The sequence below is a fragment of the Hemiscyllium ocellatum genome, chromosome 1 (genome assembly GCF_020745735.1).
Source record: "Hemiscyllium ocellatum isolate sHemOce1 chromosome 1, sHemOce1.pat.X.cur, whole genome shotgun sequence".
NCBI lineage: Eukaryota > Metazoa > Chordata > Chondrichthyes > Orectolobiformes > Hemiscylliidae > Hemiscyllium > Hemiscyllium ocellatum.
The window spans coordinates 63,463,543-63,475,552 of record NC_083401.1 but is presented as its reverse complement, the minus strand read 5'-3'; the positions used below and the strand labels follow the sequence as shown (position 1 = coordinate 63,475,552).

Genomic DNA, 12,010 nt, shown 5'->3' with positions numbered 1-12,010 from the left:
TCTGGTTATTTTGATTCTACTATACAATTCTGATATTAGCTGCGTTAGCTCCAGTGAATGTTTTTTAAATTACTGCAAGTAATTTAGAAATTAACAAAAAAGAGCAACAAATTGGAATAATATGCATCAACATTTAAAGTTTCTGAAGAATAAAAGGTGCAGTAACTTTATGGGAATGGCAGTGACTAGTATTCCAGATGTCAGGATTACAGGCTGAGAGACTAAATTTGTTAAGTCTCTCAATTTGTCAACTGACACTAGGGAGTAAATGACTATGAAAACTACTTGATTGCTGGAAGAAAATCAACTAGCTGAATGTTTTTTTTACATATCTGAAAGTTCTTAATAGGGCAGTTGTACCAAAAATGTTTCCACTTATGGAGGAGTTTGAAGAGAAAGGCGATAGATATGTTAGTTATCAATAAATTGAATGTGATATTAAACAAGAACTTCATTATTCAGAGTGCTGACAATGTGGAACTCAGTGCTAGTATCTGAGGCAACTAACATAAGATGTATTTAACAGAAGGCTAGACAAGCAGATGCAGAAGGAAGGAATAGAGGATTATACTGATAGATTAAATGTGGTGGGTGGAAGTTTGCATGAAGCATGGACTAGTTGAAGAGAATGGCCGATTTCTGTGCAATATTATCCAGGAAACTTAAATGGGCACATCCACAAAGTCTGAACTACATGTAACCCCAGCCCCATATCGATGCATTCAGGTAAATTAAGGATGGGCAATCAAATCTCACCTCGGAGAAAACCAGAAGAGTGAAAACTCACTGTCTCCCACTGAATATGTCGTAGGAAACAGTCCTATGCTGCCAACTTGTAATATCAGTATAATATAAAAAAAAGGATTCTCCTGTCACTTCAACAAGTGAGTGCGAAGCAAGAAAAACCCAGAAAGATTGTTTTATGGTCCAGTTTGACATCTTCTCACGATTCATTAGATAAAGCATGACCAACTGCAAGTGGCTGCATATGATGTTAGTATTAGAATTAGTTTTATTGTCACATGTACTCACATGAGTACAGTGAAAATGTACCTAGGTACAGATTCTTAAACACAAATTCTGTGGGGAAAAAGGAAAAATAAAGAAAGAAAAAGTCCAACAATAAATTAGAAAAACAGGGAAACAAGAATTTAGAATACGTCCTTCCAAGCCAGACTGCACCAGGCTTCACCTCGAGGCTGAGTGTGTCAGGAGTTGTAGTCCACACTGAGTCCAGTAGTCCACACGGACTTTCACCCTGGACATCACCGATGCTGCCCAAGGATGGGTAGTAAAACGAAAAATAAAATTTAATGTAAGGAGAGAGAAAACAAACAGGTGGCCCGACTCCACGGCTATCTTGGAGACAAATATAGCGTCATACAGATGTACAGCATGGAAACAGACCCTTTGGTCCAACCTGTCCATGCCGACCAGATAGCCCAACCCAATCTAATCCCACCTGCCAGCACCCGGCCCATGTCTTTCCAAACCCTTCCTATTCATGTACCCATCCAAATGCCTCTTAAATGTTGCAATTGTACCAGCCTCCACTACATCCACTGGCAGCTTTCCATACACGTATCATTCTTTGTGTGAAAAAGTTGCCTCACAAGTTTCTTTTATGTCTTTCCCCTCTCACCCTAAACCTATTGTCTCTAGTTCTGGACTCCCCAACCCCAGGGAAAAGACTTTGTCTATTTATCCTATCCATGCCACTCATAATTTTGTAAACCTCTATAAGGTCCCCCCTCAGCCTCTGGCGCTGCAGGGAAAACAGCCCCAGCCTGTTCAGCCTCTCCCTGTAGCTCAGATCCTCCAACCCTGGCAACATGCTTGTGAATCTTTTCTGAACCCTTTCAAGTTTCACAATATCTTTCTGATAGGAAGGAGACCAGAATTGCACACAATATTCCAACAGTGGCCTAACCAATGTCCTGTACATCCGCAACATGACCTCCCAACTCCTGTACTCAATACTCTGACCAATAAAGGAAAGCATACCAAACGCCTTCTTCACTATCTTATCTACCTACAACTCCACTTTCAAGGAGCTATGAACCTGGACTCCAAGGTCTCTTTGTTCAGCAACACTCCCTAGGACCTAACCATTAAGTGTATAAGTCCTGCTATGATTTGCTTTCCCAAAATGCAGCACCTCACATTTATCTAGATTAAACTCCATCTGCCTCTTCTCAGCCCATTGACCCATCTGGTCCAGATTCTGTTGTAATCTGAGGTAACTCTCTTCGCTGTCCACTACACCTCCAATTTTGGTGTCATCTGCAAACTTACTAATTGTACTTCTTATGCTTGCATCCAAATCATTTATGTAAATGACAAAAAGTAGAGGACCCAGCACTGATCCTTGGGGCACTCCACTGGTCACAGGCCTCCAGTCTGAAAAGCAACCCTCCACCACCCTCTGTCTTCTACTTTTGAGCCAAATATGACAGGGTTGGATGAAGGCATTGGCTTTGAACCATGCTTGTTACTGCTGAAGACACTTAATTTCACTCTCATCCAAATCTGCAATCACTTGATGACAGGAACTTTCCCATTTAGATTTATACAAAGATTTTTCCTTCCCATGTATTGAGATCCAGCTCTGAAGGTGACTTTCACATTGTCTATTTATTGAAATTTGGAATGTCTTGTGGGGGTTCCATGCATAACTGACTGTAGAATACTCCAATTGTTACCTGTAAATCCTGCAGAGAAACTACATGATGAATCCTGTGAAGCTGAGCTCTGATGATCATGCTCTCGACGGCAGGTAGGAAGCACTCTGCAACAAGACTGAAATTTGGTGCCCATTAAGGAACTCTTGTGACTCTGTAGGTTATGTACTACTGCCTCTGAGTCATGCATTCCAGATCCAAGTCTCACTCCAGAACTTGTTGGCCAAGGAACAAGCACTGACAGAGATCAAACAACTGTGAAAAACAGATAAATCAGCCTGCTATAACCTTCCAACATTTGCCCACTTTGACTCAAAACAGGTGGATTGTACATGAGAACATATTACAGAGTCATACAGCAGTATATATTATTTAAAATCAATGGCCAGAAAATCATGGGCTAGTTGTGCATGATCATGATATAATGATCATTAACTTTGATAAAGAATTACAAACTTACAAGTTTGCAACACAGACTTCTGAAATTCAGCAGAGATAGTGGAACCTCACTCTGTAATGCCTTCTTTCCAACCAGACGAAATTTAGTTCTGGTACATACTGCTCTTTTCATTGGCATTACCATGAGACACTTTGAAAAAATCTTTCAGCAGATTTTTATTTGTTTCAGAATTGATGTTAAATGATTGATCCAGATTCTGTATAGAAGCAGTAAAAAGAGAATAAGCAGAAACAGGTATAATACATAGTATCTAATCTTTGTAATGATTAACTTCCATGAATGGGAACAATGCAATTTTCAAACTGTAAGTTGTCAGCTATCCAAGGTTTCCGTTATTGGTTTCGTAAATGATGTATTTTTTCGAAATGGAGTATGAGGATTCTTTATTGGAGTGACACCCTGTTGTGAAAGACAGAGGCAGAAAACAATTAATCTCACTGAATGTTAGAACAAATATTTTCAGCAATTAAAATCCATATTACGATTTGGTGCCAAAAGAAGTGAGCTGTGGATCCCATCATTAGCAAAAGTTGATTGATCGTCAATATTTAAAAAGATTTTAAGATCTGAAATTGTCAAGATTTCATCTGTGGAAATACTGAACTTTTAATTGGAGCATGCATTTTCGCTATAAAAAAGATTCAGCTGAAAGATGACTGTCGATGTAAATTCACTGCCTATCTGGAGAGGAATTCTGGAATATCAGGAATGTACAGCATTAAGAAAACTTTAAATGGAACGACCAAAAAGGAAAACATAATGAGATGCTGACTATCCAACCTTTCAGCATTAGGCCATTTTCCACAGAATACAAAATAAGGGGTAAAAATTGATCTTCAGTGGTCTGGTGTCCTAATATGTGGACTAGTGTGGTGTTAAGGCCATAGCATTGAGAACAGCCATTAACCACTCCATCATTGTCAATAAAACAAAGGAGAAAAATATCTGTTGCTCTTTGAGCTGCTATTCAGCCAATGTCATAAGACCTGGACAAGAGAATTGCAACCAATCTGCAGAGCTCAGAATTTCTAGATCAACTATTTATTTACCACATCACTGCTGTTGGTAATATCCACTGTAATGACTACAATGCCCAATTGTTTACTCTTCATAAATTTACAGACTAATTGTATTTCTTTTTTCCAATTATTAATTTTCTTTGGGTTCATTTCTTATTCCTAACCTGTAGGTTGTGTCATTATTACTTCTTGGAGTTAGTAACAAATAAACTCACTCCTTTGTTAACTGATACATTTAAGATCATTTAAAAGTGCCATCTGGTCTCAATTCATAAAGGCAATCTGGTTTCCCAGAGGGCTGCACCAGGGCATGGAGATGAGTTCTTCTTACCTTGGACTGTAAGTATTCTTCAAAATGCCCTTACATGTAATGCTGTCTCCCTTGAGTGATACAGGTGGTGACGGGAAAATACTTCACTAATCTCACTGCACTTAGAATCTCATACTGTATATGCATGTTAAGCTTGTGGTATTCACCAGAATAAGGTCCTTATCAAAGAGGCACGCCATGGCCCTCATGGTTGGAGTCCTCCATGTTCCAGTCCAACCCCATACATGTATTATGGCTGTTACTGTTGCAATTTGTGCCAAATCACAAGGCTTCATCTCACTTCCCTGTGACAAGTTTAGTTATGCAGCCTGAGCAGTAGGCTTTGCAAACATAGCTGGCTTTCCCAGGTATAGGGCACTATAAACTGTACACGTGTTGCATACAGAGTGCAAAATCAAAGTGGGGCAGACTTTTATCAGCAAAAAGTTCCATTTTATCAATGTTCAAATCATCTGTGATCATCACTTCCACATCTTGGAAGTCTGCACCAGATACTCTGGTAGCTGCCATGACACCTATAGCCTTGAAAAGTCTTATGTTCCTGCTTCATTTCATGGACTGGATGTCCTACAAGGATGGTTACTGGGAGACAAGGGCTACACTCTGTGATCATGGCTCTTGACTCTGTTGTGTAACACATGACTGAGGCTGTGCATTGACACAATATAGCCCATTTTTCGTCAGGGCCATTGTGGAGCAGATCTTCATCTTCTGAAGATGAGCTTCTGATACTTGGATCAATCTGGGAAGACCGTTCAGTACTAACTACTCAAAATGTGCCCTAGAAAGGTGTTCGTGCACAACTGGAGCAAGCAGAGAGAATGTGATGGGAGCTGAAGAACTTGCACAGTGGCAGCAGTGTTCTGAAAAGGAAGGTGAGGACTTTGAGCAAAGGATCATCACCTTCAGAATGATAAACTCATGGAGTGCAATGAGTCAGACAGGACTTCATTGACACCCATTTCCAAGAAATGGGAGTTAGGTGAATTGATCATTCACTGACTGTAAATTTGTTGCTGCTCTACAGTTAAATGACTTACGTTTGTTTGCTCAAGCAAATACAGCTTTTTTCCTTCTATTTACTTCACTTTTGCTGTTATTCAACAAAAGTTAATGTTTTTAATTGTCTGAATGTATTCCAGCATGGGACGTTCACATACTGAACAATAAGCAGATGTTACAATATGTTGGCCATCAGGAAGATATAATACTCCCTTACACAGGGTTCTAAAGTGGTATGGTACTAAAAATAGGGAGTGTGTATAGTGGAGTTATTGTGGCTATGTTTACAATGACTGATAATTAGAAAGGTGATGCTGTTAAATAGCACTTCATTTATGAATATTAGCTTCTATTTGCAGTGAAATGTTCGTGGATATGTTAAGGATACTCTCAATGAGACATGTGTACGATCTATAGTGTCCTGCATCCAAGGGAAGTCAGCTATGTTAGCAAAGCCTACTGCCCAGTCTATAGACCTGATTTCAACATGGACATGCAATGATGTATTCTTGCACAAATTGCATCATTAACGGCCTTCATGCATTTGTAGATTCAGAATTGTGAGATCCCCATACGTCCCCAGGGGATCACTGGAAGCAGTTAGCTGCGAGAATGTTGAGCATTGCCCACCAGAATAAGATGGCCGCCCACTTCTTCAATCCCTCTCCAGCAGTTGCCATAGTTTTCTGGGTCTTCCTCAGACACTGTGCCTCACTTGCCTGCAGGAAATGACATCATAGCTAATAAACGCTAGGCTTCCTGTACCTCCTGTGCATTCAGCTGTGATGTCAGCTGTGACCTTCTCATGCGGAGGGTTCTCAGCAGATGCATTACTCATACACCATGGCTGAGCACAGTCTCATTTATACAGTGGGACATGCAGGACTGAAGGCCTGTGACCAGTGAGTGTTCCACAGGGATCAGAACTGGGTCCACTTTTGTTTGTCATTTATAAAAATGATTTGGATGAGATTATAGGCGGTATGGTTAGTAAGTTTGCAGATGACACTAGAATTGGTGGTATAGTGGACAGTGAAGAGGGTTATCTAAGATTACAAGCAATCTTGATCAATTGGGTCAATGAACTGAGGAGCGGCAGATATGGAATTATGGGGATAGGGTGGGATGCTCTTCAGAGGGTCAGTGCAGACTCAATGGGCTGAATGGTCCCTATTTGTCACTGCAGGAATTCTGTGATTCTTTGATTCCAGATTCTCCCAAGCCCATATACAACATGGATGTTAGAAAAGTCTCCCCACTATTGTGTACAAAACAGCTATAGATAGAACAATACAGTGCAGAACATGACCTTCTGCCCTCGATGTTGCACTGACCGGTGAACTATTCTCAGCTCATCCCCCTACACCATCCCAAAATCATCCACGTGCTGATCTAAGGATTGTTTAAATCTCCCTAATGTGGCTGAGTTGACTACATTAGCAGGTAGGGCATTCCACGTCCTTACCCCTCTCTACATAAAGAATCTGCCTCTGACATCTGTCTTAAATCTGTCACCCCTCAATTTGTAGTTATGCCCCCTTGTACACGCTGACGTCATCATCCTAGGAAAAAGACTTTCACTGTCTACCCTATCTAATCCTCTGACCATCTTGTATGTCTCTATCAAATCCCCTCTTAGCCTTCTTCTTGCCAATGAGAACAGGTTCAAGTCTCTCAGCCTTTCCACATAAGACATTCCCTCCAGACCCAGCAACATCCTGGTAAATCTCCTCTGCACCTTTTCCAATGCTTCCATATCCTTCCCGAAATATGGGGACCAGAACTGTACACAATGTTCAAAGTGTGGCCGCACTATGTAACTAGTTCTTTAATAAGCATAAAGCAGCTAAGCAAATAGTTCTAGCAAATAGTACTATTGTGTGGTGAGTCAGCTATAGTGAATAGACAAATCTAAAGGAGTAAAGTATCCTTTCCCTGTTTCACGTTTTCAGAATGGAATTACTTGAACCAATTCCTCATACGCTAGAGTATTTGCTTCAGATTCTTCAACTTTACCTTTGAGATTTAGAAATACTGTATACCATGATTACTATCTTACTACAGCCTTGTTATTGCCTAAAATGTTTTGATTTGAGTTGGTGATCCACTGCATTCAACAAATGCAATGTTATTGGTTTTCATATTACTTCTACTGCTTCTGATTTCTCTCCTCCTTAAATTATAACCTTGCAATCATTCACATATCATGTTTTAGAAATAACATTACACCTCTACCTTGTTTAATAAATTCACCTTTGTAAAATGTTCTATATCTGCTTTGCTGTACCATTTGAGGGTGGCACGGTGGCTGATTGGTTAGCATTGCTGCTTCACAGTACCAAGGACCTGGGTTCGATTCCAGCCTTGAGCAACTGTCTGTGTGGAATTTGAACATTCTCCCCGTGACTGCATGGGTTTCCTCCGGGTGCTCTGGTTTCCTCCCACAATGAATTGGCCAGGCAAAATTGCTCGTAGCATTTAGGAATGTGTAGATTAGGTGCATTAGTCAGGGGTAAATGTAGAGTAATAGGGTCGGGATCTGGGTGGGTTACTCTTCAGAGGGTCGGTGTGGCTTTGTTGGGCCAAATGGCCTGTTTCCACACTGTAGGGAATCTATTCTCTACAGGTTTCACAGCCATTTTACATGATTAAAACCTGCAAGTTTGCACAACCTTGTTTGCGAAGTGAAATCTCTAAATCTAATAGCATGTTCTTATGCTTCATGCGAAGTTATAAAGCATGCCAATTAGTTTTAAAAGCAAATATCTCCATGTTTAAAGTGTATTACTTATGTTTCTTTATTTAGTCATACAAAATTACTTCTTAGTTCTCATTCTTGATGGTCACGTGCTTTTGGTATTTGATGCTAACGCAACTGAAGAACTGTAGTATTGCAACATGTCACTCATCCATAAATTTTCAATATAGCTGGACTGAACTAGTTAAACCCAAGATATGATTGTTGAAATAACCTTCTGAGTTTAGTCATTTTTTTCCATTACTGTTCTCACAAGCGTCAAGCAGCTGTCAGTAGTGGCCTCCTCCTCCATACCCCCTGCCTCGTAAATCTACAGCTGTCAGTGAGGTTTGTAATTATACACAGCTCCTTTTCAGATGGAACACATATATTCAACCACACAGGGATTCAGGTGAAAACAGAGAGCCCAGTGTGAGCAAAAATTCTGAATTAACTAGTCTCAATAACATGAGGCTTTCAATCTGGCTTTGCATAATCCAATTAAAAAGATTGCTTATGGATGGAATTTAATTTTTAAGCTGACATGAACATGTCTGTAAATGTGTTCATGAATGATAATATGCTCATTACTATGAAAGATCCGATTCCAGTTGATTTTTGTTTCGTTTTAAGCTATTAGATCGTATGAGATATTTGAGCATATTTCACCAAATCTCACAATTCTGAACAACTGAAAAATGAACATTTTCAGCTAAACATGACTAGATGTTATGTTTCAGTTACATTTACATTTAAAACATTTCTTACTTGGATACGTAGTAAATTTTGGTGATTCATTTCTTCGATGTAATTTAGTGTGCAACTCTAAATTCAATTCTTTTGATTATTTCAGTATTATGATATCATAGTTATTAACATATTATCATCCTTCAACAAAAAATAGACTTACATGTATTTGTGTGGCATGGTCAGTCCAGATAGTAATAGGCTGCTCCGTTTTGTAATTATGTATCTATAAGTAACAGTTCATACATTGAATCACAAAACAAGGTTTGACAATATATGGCAATATTAATGGAAAATTAAAGGCTCCTTTAAGCATTTGGTTTAAAATAATGAAATAAAATTGAATAAACATTTATTCATTAGCCTTTAAGTGATTGATACATTGTTTTAAAAGATGTACATGTAGATTAAACCACAAGATAAACCATAAACACTCATGATGAAAAGGCCAGAAAATATTAAGAACTGCACCAGTGTCCATAATAATCTAGAGTTGGACCAAAATTGATAACTTACCTTTTTCTTTCAGAAACTGGTCAATAGTTCTGCTATCTTCATTATTTTGTGAGCAAATTTCAAAAGTTTGTCAATTCATTTAGTTTTCTTGAAATAGGGTGAGGCTGAGTTGTGACCTTTTGGAGGATTATAAAATCATGAGGACTATGGATAGGGTGAATAGTCAAGATCTTTTTCCCAAGGTAGGGCAGTCCAAAACTGTAGGACATTGATTTAAGGTGAGAGGATAAAGATTTAAAAGGGACCTGAGGGGCAACATTTTCGTGCAGAGATTGATGCCTGTATGGAATGAGCTGCCAGAGAATGTGATGGAGGCTGGTACAATTACAACATTTAGAAATCATCTGGATGGTACATGAATAGGAAGGGTTTAGATGGATATGGGCCAAATTCTGGCAAACAGGAATAGATCAGTTTAGGATATCTGGATGGCATGGACAAGTTGGACTGAATGGTCTATTTCCTTGCTATATGATTCTGTGACTCTATGACACTAACTTATGTGTAAAACCGAAATTGAACATATCAATGTTTGCAAGCCCAGAAGTGTATGTGAGATACTAACCAGGAGTTTTCTGCATTTTGTCCAGATATTGCTTTGCAAACTTTCTTGTATTTTTTGCCTTCCAGCTATTTACAGGCAACTAAATATTAGCAGAATAGCAGAAGCTTAGTTAAAAAAGACTGAATTGGAAGAATATTGGGAAATCAATTACCAAGGAGAAAGTGAGGACTGCAGATGCTGGAGATCAGAGCTGAAAATGTGTTGCTGGAAAAGCACAGCAGGTCAGGCAGCATCCAAAGAGCAGGAGAATCGAGCAGAAGAAAGACTCATGCCCGAAACGTAGATTCTCCTGCTCCTTGGATGCTGCCTGACCTGCTGCGCTCTTCCAGCAACACATTTTCAACTCAATTACCGACTTTGTTTCTGCACTTTTACCTTAACTTAATCCTACAGTATTTCATACAAAGACTAAATCTGCTTCAGCAAAGAAGAACAAGGTAATGTTTAATGTAAGCTGTATAAAATAGTTAAAAAATGCTACACATTAATCGATAACTAGTTTTCCAGCTTCATTGCATAATATTACAACTTATTTCATGATAAATGCCTCACGTACTCAGGAAATGTTATATAGACAACATCCTGTTCAACCAAGGGATCAGATTATAATACAAATATAATACAAATTGTTCACAGTGGAATCATGAAGTGTAAATTGTCTTCAAGAAGTGAAGTCAAACCTTTATAAATATTTTTGTCCCATATATTTTCTACTCTAAACATGTAATACAACTTTTGCTGCAGATTTTTTTTATTGTTTATAATCTGTTCAAGGTCTATTTAATTTTTTTCCTCCAGACCACTCCCTGAGAAATGTTATTTGACAACTGCATTTAATAACTCTCCCACTACATTACATACATGTATGTTAAAAACTGTTGTGCCAAATGGCTAGACAATTCTGTCTTTTCCATATTTCAATGACTGGGTTTTCTTCCGTTTATTTGTACTAGGTATTGAGGCATGAGGCTAAATAATCTGTGTTGTATACTTAAATGCTTACCATAGTAGGAGGACGTGGAACAGATTTAAAGCCTTCCACCTTGAAGTCACGTCCTGTTACAGTCAGTGATTCCATTGGTTGTAAAGCTAAGGCAGCTTCATGTGCGTCAAATACTTCTTTGCTGAAACGTGAAGGAAAAGGTGCGAGAAAGTGGTGACTAAATGTTCACTCAGCTTTGTGTATATCACTACCATTAGATGTAAACATATAAAGAATTGAAGGAAGGCAGCAAGAAGCCTCCGAAGTTCTCACATGCCACATATGGTTTACATATGATGACATCAGCCAGATGAAACAAAACAGCTGGATTAAGGTCTATCTTTAAAAGTCAAGTTCCATAATAAGCTGAGGAAATGTCATTCAATTAAGTCATCTAAAGTGTGGCGCACCAGGTATTTATGTCAGAGGAAGTAATACATCAAAAAGAATTTAACAAAAGCAGATGTGCATTATGGCCAATGTTTCCAAGTGAGCTTTTTGAAAACATTTGAGTCACCAAAGAATATGGTGTGAGAATAATAAAAGAAACAAACTAAACTTTTACTGTTATCTCAATCAAAACATGGGGGTTTTACAAGTTTCAATCTTCTGGCTAATTCCAGAAATTTCAACTGAATATCAAATCTGATGTTGAGTGTTTGGTTTGATTTAGGTATGAAGCCCAATTGTGAATAAGTTACCACAAAAAAATGTAAACAAAATTTTGAAAGGAACCCAATCAGGATAAGACAAGTTATTGGAATGCAAAAGGAGAGAATAGTTTTCTATTTTAATAGTTTATAATAATGACCAAGGAAATTATTTCTAGAAGTAGAACACTGGTGTTTTAGCACAAAAAAGGGAAGCAAGCTCAAACCAGAGTTATTTCATAGTTCATGTATGAAAGCAGAGTATGTCAGTCAGCTAGTCAATCAGTTCACATGATCAACACTTTGTTTCATGTACCTGT

General features: G+C 38.6%; 1 long non-coding RNA gene across 1 annotated transcript; it reads right to left on the bottom strand.

The window, feature by feature from the left end:
• Nucleotides 1–3,470: 3,470 nt before the first annotated feature.
• LOC132818704 (uncharacterized) lies at nt 3,471–11,140 on the bottom strand. The gene is made up of 3 exons (XR_009645014.1): nt 11,062–11,140; nt 9,141–9,203; nt 3,471–3,540 (listed from the first exon to the last, which is right to left on the bottom strand). It is a non-coding gene; the product is annotated as an uncharacterized LOC132818704 (long non-coding RNA).
• Nucleotides 11,141–12,010: the final 870 nt, after the last annotated feature.